A 10,144-nucleotide genomic window follows, 5' to 3' on the forward strand; every position below is an offset into this window, starting at 1 on the left:
ACTGACACCCCTGTCCTCGCTGGGACAAGAGGGAGACAATTCTAGTCATCACAAGGACACCCAAGGGGCATCCGAGTCAGGGCTCCAATTGTGCAGTTATCATGGCCTCTCCATTAAAAAATTTAAACACGTAAGTTTTGTTACTGCATTTGTATAAAGGTGAACATATCAATCGTGTATATTGAAACATTTTCTTATACCTAAGAGTTTGTTTCCTTCTGATTTTTAAGAGAAATTAAAACATCTTCATGGGCTCCTAAAAGTATCGTGGGCCCTCATGTGCCTGAGGGAGACACTGGCCCTGCCTGGCGTCTCGCCTTGTATATTTGAGTCACCCCTGCCTGGTGTTCCGTCACGCGTGGTCCTGCCGTTCTGAGACGTCAGCAGAGCTGGGGTTGGCGTTGGAAACACGGGCATTCTTCACTTTCCGAATGAGCAGTGGCTTCCTGGAGAAGGCTCATCCTGGAAAGGCAGGGTGGGGCTGCAGGGCAGCTCTCTGGACTCACGCTCAGGAGTCCTTGGCTGTCTCTGCTGTCAGGTGGCACCAACAGGATCGACGGTTATTTTTTCTTGTGGCTCAATGCCCACTTTTTCCCAGGCTACTTGGCTTTCTTGTGGTTTCCCAGGTTTCTTATCTGCATCTGCAGATAGACACAAGTTTATATCTATACTTTAGAAGCAGACAATGGAAGGAGTAAGACCACATTCCTCATTTATTAAAGGGAATAAAATTAAATGTCTTATTATATTCTTTTGTATCACAACCATCTTTGTATATAACTTTTTTCTTCTGAATATCATTTTCAATTTGTAATCAACTTACTTCAATTAACCATATTTCATTATTTATTTTTTATTATGAGTTGATTCTCAAATAACCAAAACTTTTCTGTCTTTGTATCACTTCCCAAGTGTCCTTGCTTGCTGGGAACACAGAGCACCTGGCAGGCTGCACTAGCTCCTGGGCTGCTGCCTCACTTTACAGGCAGGCCTTGGGGATACTGTGGATTTGGTTCCAGGCCACCACAATAAAGTTCATATTGCAACAGAGCAAGTCACACAAATATTTTGTTTCCCCAGTGCCTATAAAAGTTTGGCTTATGTTATACTGTAGTCTATTAAGTGTATAATAGCATTATGTCTAAAACATGAACACACCTTAATTTACAAATACTGTATTGTTTTTAAAAATGCTAATGATCATCTGAGCCCTCAGTAAATTATAATCGTTTTGCTGGTGGAGGGCCTTGCCTGGATGTTGACGGCTGCTGACTGATCAGGGTGGAGGTTGCTGAAGGTTGGGGTGACTGTGGCAATATCTGAAATAAGACCACAATGAAGTTTACTGCATTGATTGAATCTTCCTCTCATGAAAGGTTTCTCTGTAGCATGCGATGCTGTTTGATAGCATTTTACCCACAGTACAACTTCTTTTAAAATTGGAGTCAATCCCCTCAAACTCTACCCACTGGCTCATCAACTAAGTTTATGGAATATTCTAAATCATTTGTTGTCATATCAATAATGTTCACAGCATCTTCACCAGGAGTCAATTCTATCTCAAGAAACCCCTTTCTTTGCTCAGTCATAAGAAGCCACTCCTAATCTGTTCAAATTTTATCCTGAGATTGCAGCAATTCAGTCACATTTTTAGGCCCCACTTCTAATTCCAGCTCTTTTGTTATTTCCACCTCATCTACAGTTACTTCCTGCACTGAAGGCTTGAACCCCTCAAAATCATCCATGAGGAATGAAATCAACTTCTTCTAAACTCCTGTTAATGTTGATAGTGTTTCTCCTCCCATGAATCATGAATGTTTTTAATGGCATCTAGAAAGGTGAATCCTTTCTAGATGGTTTTTAATTGACTTTGCCCAGATCCATCAGAGAAATCACTGTCTATGGCAGCTATAGCCTTTTGAGATGTATTTCTTAAATAACAAGACTTGAAAGTTGAAATTACTCCTTGATCCATGGGCTGCAGAATGGATGTGGTGTTAGCAGGCATGAAAGCAACATTCCTCTCCTTGCACATCTCCATCAGAGCCCTTGGGTGCATTGCCAATGAACGGTAATATTTTGAAAATAGTCTTTTTTTCTGAGCAGTAGATCTCGACAGTGGGCTCAAAATATTCAGTAAACCACTCTGTAAACAGATGTGCTCCCATCCGGCTTTGTTATTCTACTTATAGAGCAAAGACAGAGTAGATTTAGCATAATTCTTTTTTTTTTTTTTTTGAGACAGAGTTTTGGTCTTACTGCCCAGGCTGGAGTGCAATGGCATGATCTTGGCTCACCACAACCTCCGTCTCCCAGGTTCAAGCGATTCTCCTGTCTCAGCCTCCAGAGTAGCTGGGATTACAGGCACCCACCACCATGCCCGATGAATTTTTTGTATTTTTTTTTTTTTTTTTTTTTTTTAGTAGAGATGGGGTTTCTCCATGCTGGTCAGGCTGGTCTCAAACTCCTGGCTTCTGGTGATCCACCCACCTCAGCCTCCCAATTTAGCATAATTCTTAAGGGCCATAGGATTTTTGGAACAGTAAATGAGATTGGCTGCAATTTTAAGTCACCAGCTGCATTAGCTCTTAGCAAGAGACATCCTGTCCTTTGAAGCTTTGAAGACAGGCATTGACTTCTCCTCTCTAGCTATGAAAGTCCTAGATGGCATCTTCTTCCAACAGAAGGCTGTTTCATCTACACTGACAATCTGTGGTTTGGTGTAGCCACCTCCATCACTTACCTTAGCTAGGTCTCTGGATAACTTGCTGCAGCTTCTCCATCAGCACTCGTTGCTTCATCTTGCACTTTTATGTTATGGACATGATTTATTTCCTTAAACCTCATGAACCAACCTCGGCTACTTTCAAACTTTTCTTCTATAGCTTTCTCACTCCTCTCAGTCTTTGTGGAACTGAAGAGAGTTGGGGCCTTGCTCTGGATTAGGCTTTGGCTTGAGGGAATGTTGTGGCTGGTTTGATCTTGTATCCAGACCACTCAAACTTTCTCCATATCAGCAATAAAGCTGTTTCACTTTCTTGTCATTCATGTGTTCACTGAAGCAGCACTTATAATTTCCTTTAAGAGGTTTTTCTTTAGATTCACAACTGGGCTAACTCCTGGGTGCAAAAGGCCTTGCTTTCAGTCTATCTCAACTTTGAGCAGGCCTTCCCCACTAAGCTTAGTCATCTGTAGCTTTCGATCTAAAGTGAGAGATGTGTGTCTCTTCCTTTTACTTGAACACTTAGATGCTGTTGTAGGTTATTAACAGTGTAATGGGAATAGGGAGGCCTGAGGGGAGGGAGAGAGATGGGGGCAGCTGGTCAGTTGAGCACGTGGAACACACGTGACATTTATTACGTTTCCTGTCTTACGTGGGTGCAGTTGTTGGTTCCCCAAAACAATTTCAAAGTAAAATCGAAGATCACTAGGTACAGATCACCATGACAGATATAATGATAATGAAAAAATTCGAAATATTACAAGAATCACCAAAATGTGACACAGAGATATGAAGTGAGCACAAGCTGTTTGAAAATGGGACCCATAGATGTGCCCCAACGGAGTTGCCACAAACTTTCAATTTCTTAAAAAAACAAAAAGGGCAGTATCTGCGAGGCACAATAGAGTAAGGTGCAGTAAAACGAGGTCCGCCTGTGTGTGCAAACCTCTCAAAGAGAGGCTGTAAACACAGTGGAGGAACATCATGAAAAAGCCCGTCTTGAGCACTGGGCTACAGAGGGCGCTGTTCGGTAAACAGGTCATTTCGCGCCACAAAGCAGCTCACAGCGCATCTCTGAGGTAACGCGGTCAGATTCACCTTTTCAACATGTGCCATGCCACAAACTGGGTCACTGAAAACAGCGGAAGTTTATTCTTCCCTCCCGCCCCCGGACCAGGTGGGCTGCGCCCCCAGGGAGCTGAGCGGTCCCCGTGAGGCCCCTTCGCTGCCAGCACAGTTCAGCTGTGTCGTCCCCGCGCAGCGGTGCCTGTAGCTGGTGTGCAAAGGAATCGTGGTAAGAAATGTGCACACATCGTCCAGACAGACGGCCCCGTGAGTCTCCCAACAGAAAAGACGGGGGCGAGGCGGAGTCCTGAAGGCTAGGCTTGCAGAGGCGGGAGAACCAGGCAGAAGGCCACGGGCCTGCGGGGCTCCCGACAGCGACGAGGGCGGCGCCCCCCACACGCCCGCGCTCCAGGAAGGCGGAGTCTGTCAGCGCTGCCTGCGGTGTGTGGCAGCTGCGCGCTCCTTCCCTGTGGGGCAGAGCTGGCTGGAGCCACCGCCTGAAGAAACTGGGCTCTGTCCTCCGCTCCGGGGAGGGGAATGTGGCCAGTGGATGCTGAGTTCCTTCTGTTGCCTTCCGCAGTCCACAGCGAAGTCACTCTGAAGAGCATCTAGCAGGCCTGCGCTTCTGCTTCTCTTTGCCTTCTAGGCAGCTGTGACCTTGACACCCCTTTCCTCTTCTGCTTATGCCTTCGAATCCTACATTAAGGGAAATGGGGATCCTGTTTTGAAACAAAATGAGAAAGAACCACAACCTTCAACTTCAAAACACTTCCAGTCTCCTGAAGGTTTTTTAGATTCAGAGATCTCCACCCATTTCCCAGGGTCCTTGAAATATTTCCTGGAGCCGCGCCTCTCCCAGTGCTCTGGCTGGAGACAGCAGCGGGAACTGTCTTCCTCCGCGTCCTTGTGAGCACCCAGTTCGGGGTGGAAGAGTCAAAAAAAAAACCACCCAGGAACGCCCCACCCTGTCGTTCTCAGGGTCCCCCGGCTCCCCCGGGCTTCCTCTCTCCACCTCTGGTCTTCCTGCATTTGTTTGATGGGCACTGCCCGAGGTTTCCGGTTGCACCTGCGGGAAGGAGGAAAACGCACGTCTGTTCCATCTTCTTAGGAGGGGAAGTCTGAGGCTTTTTGAATGACCACCGTGTGGCGCCTTAATTCTCTTTCACTTTCAGCGGTTTTGTCTGCCCCACCTCAGAAAGACCATCTGTGTTCTTTCCTCCATAGCCCGGGCACCGAAGGCACATGCCGTGCATATAAATTTCCTGTCTCGTCTCAGACTCTACGTGAGCTCGTTATTACTTAAGTTTAATCTGCGCACGTTTCACCCTAGGAGAGATACTGCCAGATGTGGCAGCTTTTCCTGACAGATGGCCCGAGGCCATTCTTGCCCTAAAACTTCAAATGCTCACATAAAACTATCCTTCCTAACAACACAGGTTTTCCCATTTCTGTGAGGTTGACCTTTACACCTGAAGAGTCATCGAAACCCAGCTGGTGATAAAGAAGTGAAGATTTCAAAAACACGGAGGGAGAATGGGATCTTGTCTCTGGTTTTCAAGTGATTGCAGTTGCTTGATTTAGTCTCATTGGAATGTTTGAGCATTTGAGGAAAAAGCCCTTAACTCTATTTGCCAAACCCCATAAAGTAGGAGCTGAACTGACATTTAAAATCGGAACAGCCTTGACGGGCTTGCATTCTTACTTGTGTCCTTTAAATCTTTCCTGGAACAGAGTTGAGAGCGTATAAATGTATAAATGCATGAAAACAGGCAATGAACAAAGGGTTCATTCCAGTCTCGTGTCTAAATTTCCCGGAACATGTTTTTTCTCTTGCCTTCTCTCTGAACTCCATGCACGTCAAGTCACAGCTTTTTTTTTTCTTTTTTTTTCTGTTTTCACAGACTCTCACTCTGTCTCCCAGGCTGGAGTGCAGTGGCGCGATCTCAGCTCACTGCAACCTCCGCCTCCCAGGTTCAAGCAATTCTCCTGCATCAGCCTCTCGAGTAGCTGGGATCACAGGTGCACACCCCCACGCCTGGCTGAGGTCATAGGCTTTGTCAGCTGTACCCGCAGTCTCCCTGTTCACCCAGCCACGGTTAGAGGTCACTGTCTTGACCCTGACGGTGACCCTTGCTCTTTGCAGTTGTGCCACCCACTCTGCATCCGTACTTGAAGCAGCTTAATCTTGCCTCTTTCAAAATAATTTCAACCGACAGTATTTATATGTATTTATTAGGTACAATGTGAAGTTTTGATGTATGTTTGCATTGTGGAATGATTGAATCAAGCTAAATAACGTATCCATTACTTTACAGGCATCATTTTTTCTGTGTGAAGAAAACATTGAAAGTCTATTATTTTAGCAATTTCAAAATATACGCTACATTATTATTGACCATCGTCACCATGCTATGCAACAGATCACTAGAACTTCTTTCATTCCAGCACTTTGGGAGGCTGAGGCAGGCAGATCACAAGGTCAGGAGTTCAAGACCAACATGGTGAAACCTCATCTCTACTAAAATGCAAAAATTAGCTGGGCATGGTGGCACGCACCTGTAGTCCCAGCTACTCAGGAGGCTGAGGCAGGAGAATGGCTTGAACAGATGAGGTGGAAGTTGCAGTGAGCCGAGATGGCGCCACTGCACTCCAGCCTGGCGACAGAGCAAGAGTCTGCCAAAAAAAAAAATTAATTAATTAATTAATTAAAAAATAATAACACGTTTATCTTTATTGCTTCATTTTTTACTTAAAGCTTGATTATATAAAATATAAAATTTTCTCGAGAGTTCTACATCACAGGACATTAAACAGTAGAAATATCCGTTCCTTCATAGGTTCAAGTTATATAAATTTGTAAATTTATTAAATATGGAAAACTATATGACGAAATAAATGTCAAAAGGACCTAGTAGAGCAATATTGCATTGCTTATGGATTATTAGTTACTTTCAGGATCTAAAGCAAGATTCTAAATATTTACACTGCTTTCATTGTATTTTATATTTAAATATCTCCCTACCTGTACTGAGTCAAGCCACTTTACCAGAATGTCTGATTTAGGGAAGCATTTCATTTTATAGCAAAAGTTTTTCCATCTGCAGTTATCATCTGCAATGGAATTTACATTACGGTGCTGACAAAAACCTCCTGGTTCCTTTTGAACAATGTGCAATAAATTCATTATGTCAACCCCATGGTAAGTCTAACAGGTATAAAAAAATGGAACAATTACACAAAGTTCAGTATGGTATAATATTGGTTTTTCCCATGTAAACATTAACCAGTGAAATAAAACATATCAGCTATAGCTGACTTGGTTTCAGGAAAACCACATCTGAAAATTACATTATCTTCCTCATATCATCCTCGGTCATTGACAAGATTTTGTGGGCCACCATGCTGTGAGCTGTGTGGATGTAGCAGCAAATGAATGAAGGCAGACTTCCTCGGATTGGTCATGAACTGTGGTCCCCACTCTTCCCATCTTCCAGGTACAAACAGATCTTTGCATAAATCATAGATCAAATGAACAAGAAAATTCAACAGTTGCAGAAATGTCACTAGCTGTGGTTCATCTGATCGCTGGATGGATTTTGTCCTGGATAGCTTTCTGAGACTTTTCTCTGGGTGCACTGTCCTCCTTTTTCTGGGTGCACTGTCATCTTTTCTCTGGGTTCACTGTCATCTTTTCTCTGGATTACCTGTCGTCCTTTCTCTGGGTGTGCTGTCTGTTCTCTGGGTGCACTGTCATCTTCTGCAGTCTTGTCACACTCAGTATCAAAGTGCCTTCCTTCAAGGACATCACCACTTTCAATATTTGCAATGACTGTGGCCAGTTTATGAACCGAACATTTGTATAGCCAATCCTTTGGTTGTTCGAGCACATTATTTAGGTATTGTGTGAGCACAGGATCAGTAGTTACAAGCAAGGTGAGTCTGTACTCTCACTCCAGCCAAGGCTTCAGATGGGTATGTGCTGTGCTGATATAACATGCTATTGATACCAAATGGGAAGAACTCAGCCAGGATTCCACGCTCCTGCCAGGGTGATTCTCTGCTCCCGGGAGAGCTGCATCACCTCAGCCAGGCCCACAGACTTTATTGTGTTGAGGTAACTTCTTTGATTCTACTTTGCTGAGAATTTTTATCATGAAAGGTTTTGAATTTGTCAAATCCTTTTTTTGTATGTGTATGTATCAAGATGACCAAATGATTTTTGCCCTTTGTTCTGTTAATATGGGGTACTATATTTATTAATTTGCCTATGTTGAACCATCCTCAAATCGCAGGGGAAAATCCACTTGATTCTGATCCTTTGAAGTGCTGTTGAATTCAGTTTGCTAGTATTTTATTGAGGATTTTTGCATCTATGTTCATCAGAGATATTGGTCTATAATTTTCTTTCTTGTAGTGTCCTTGTCTGGCCTTGTAAAATGAGTTTGGAGGTATTTTCTTCAGGTTTTTGGAAGAGTTGAGGAGTATTGGTATTTGTTCTTCTCTAAATATTTGGTGGAATTTAGAAGTGAAGTCATCAGGTCCTGGACTTTTCTTTAATGAGCGACTTTCTATTACGGATTCAATATCCTTACTTGTTATTGGTCTATTCAGGCTTTCCATTTCTTCATGATTAAGTCTTGGTAGGTTGTATGTGTCTAGAAGTTTATCCATTTCTCTTAGGTTATCCAATTACTTGGAATATAATTATTCACAATAGTCACCCAGAGGCTTGCAGTGGGTCTTGTTCCACAGCAGATGCTGACGGGACCCTCTCTTGGCTCTAGGCCCTCTCAGCTGTGACCCAGGAACCCTCTTAACAACACAGGGGCCTGCTGGGAGACTCGCTGGTCTAGGCCACCAGGATAGGGTTGCTGGCCTCCGTCCCATTGCAGAGTCTGAACAAGCCCTGAATGCTGACTCCAGCCCCATTCTACTGTCACCCAGGAGAAGTTCCACTCACATAGGGAACTGCTGGATTCTCACCCACCATGCCCCTGGATGGAGCTTAATGAACTTGGACCCTTGCAGATCCTGACACAGCCCTGGGGCTCGGGTCTAGCCCTTCTTACCAGGCTATGATCTGGGAGAGTTCTGCCCAGCCGGGGTCCTGCCAGGAGACACACCATTCCGTCCCCAGAGTAGGCTTGCCAACCTCTGTCCTACGACAGATCTTCAAAGGGCCCTGGACCTCGGTCCTGGCCCATCCTGCCTGCAGACTGAGAGTGGTTCTGTCCACCTGGGGACCCTGGAGGCATGCGTCCAGCAGTGCCCCTGAAGGCTGACTTCTGACCTTGGTCCACGGTGGGTCTTCTCAACTGTCTCCAGCTCTTCTCAGCTATGACCTGTGACCAGGCCTGCCGACCCAGGAACCCGCTGGGAGATATGCCTGTCTGCACTTCCCCATCCCTACCTTTTTTTTTTTTTAATAAAAAAAAATTTTCTTTTTTTTAAGTGAGAAGAGTCTTGTTATGTTGCCCAGGCTGGTCTTAAACACCTGGGCTCAAGAGATCTTCCCACCTTGTCCTCCCAAAATGCTGGGATTGAAGACATGAGCCACCATGGCCAGCTTTTAACTTTTTTATTGTGGTAAAACACACATAACATAAAATGTATCATGAGTGATATTTAGTGAATTCCCCGTGCTGTGCAACCATCACCGCTATATAGTTCCAGAACATTTCTGTCACCCCAAAGGGAAGCCCTCTACCCATCAGCAGGCACTCCTCATTACCCTTCCCCTAAGCCACCAATCTGTTTTTGATGGATTTGCCAACTCTGACATTCCATATCAATGGAGTCATACAACATGTGGCCTTTTGTGTCTGACTACTGTCACTAGAATAATGTTTTCCAGTAACCTACTGGAATTTTTATGTCTTAGGACTGCAGATGCTTTTTATGTGGCAGGAATGACAGCATACTTTGATCTGGGAGGCCATGACCTCGCATGCTGTGATGGTAACCAAACGGTGACAAGGCCAAGGAGCCGCTATTTAAATAGTGGATGCCCCCACAGGGAGCTCTTTGGTACAAAGTCTGATTTCAAGCCCAGGATTTGTAAACAACAGAGTCATTAGGGCTTTCAGTGATTTATCTCACTCTGAATGATTGTCTGATCTTTAAGTTAACAAAATAATTTTCACAAATAAATGGTTGACTTAAAAAAAACACAAAAAGTTAACTCCTGGCTTCTTTTCTACTGTTTTCACCTAATAAAATCCTTTAAAAATATTAGAATAATCTTTTTCTCCTGTTTAAATACATACATAGCATAATTGCAGTATAGCGTATTCAATTACCGGTAGGAGGCTGTGTGGTATTTGCAGAATTCTTTCAAGACACCTGAGCAAGTAAACA

Source organism: Symphalangus syndactylus, chromosome 2 (genome assembly GCF_028878055.3).
Source record: "Symphalangus syndactylus isolate Jambi chromosome 2, NHGRI_mSymSyn1-v2.1_pri, whole genome shotgun sequence".
Lineage (NCBI taxonomy): Eukaryota > Metazoa > Chordata > Mammalia > Primates > Hylobatidae > Symphalangus > Symphalangus syndactylus.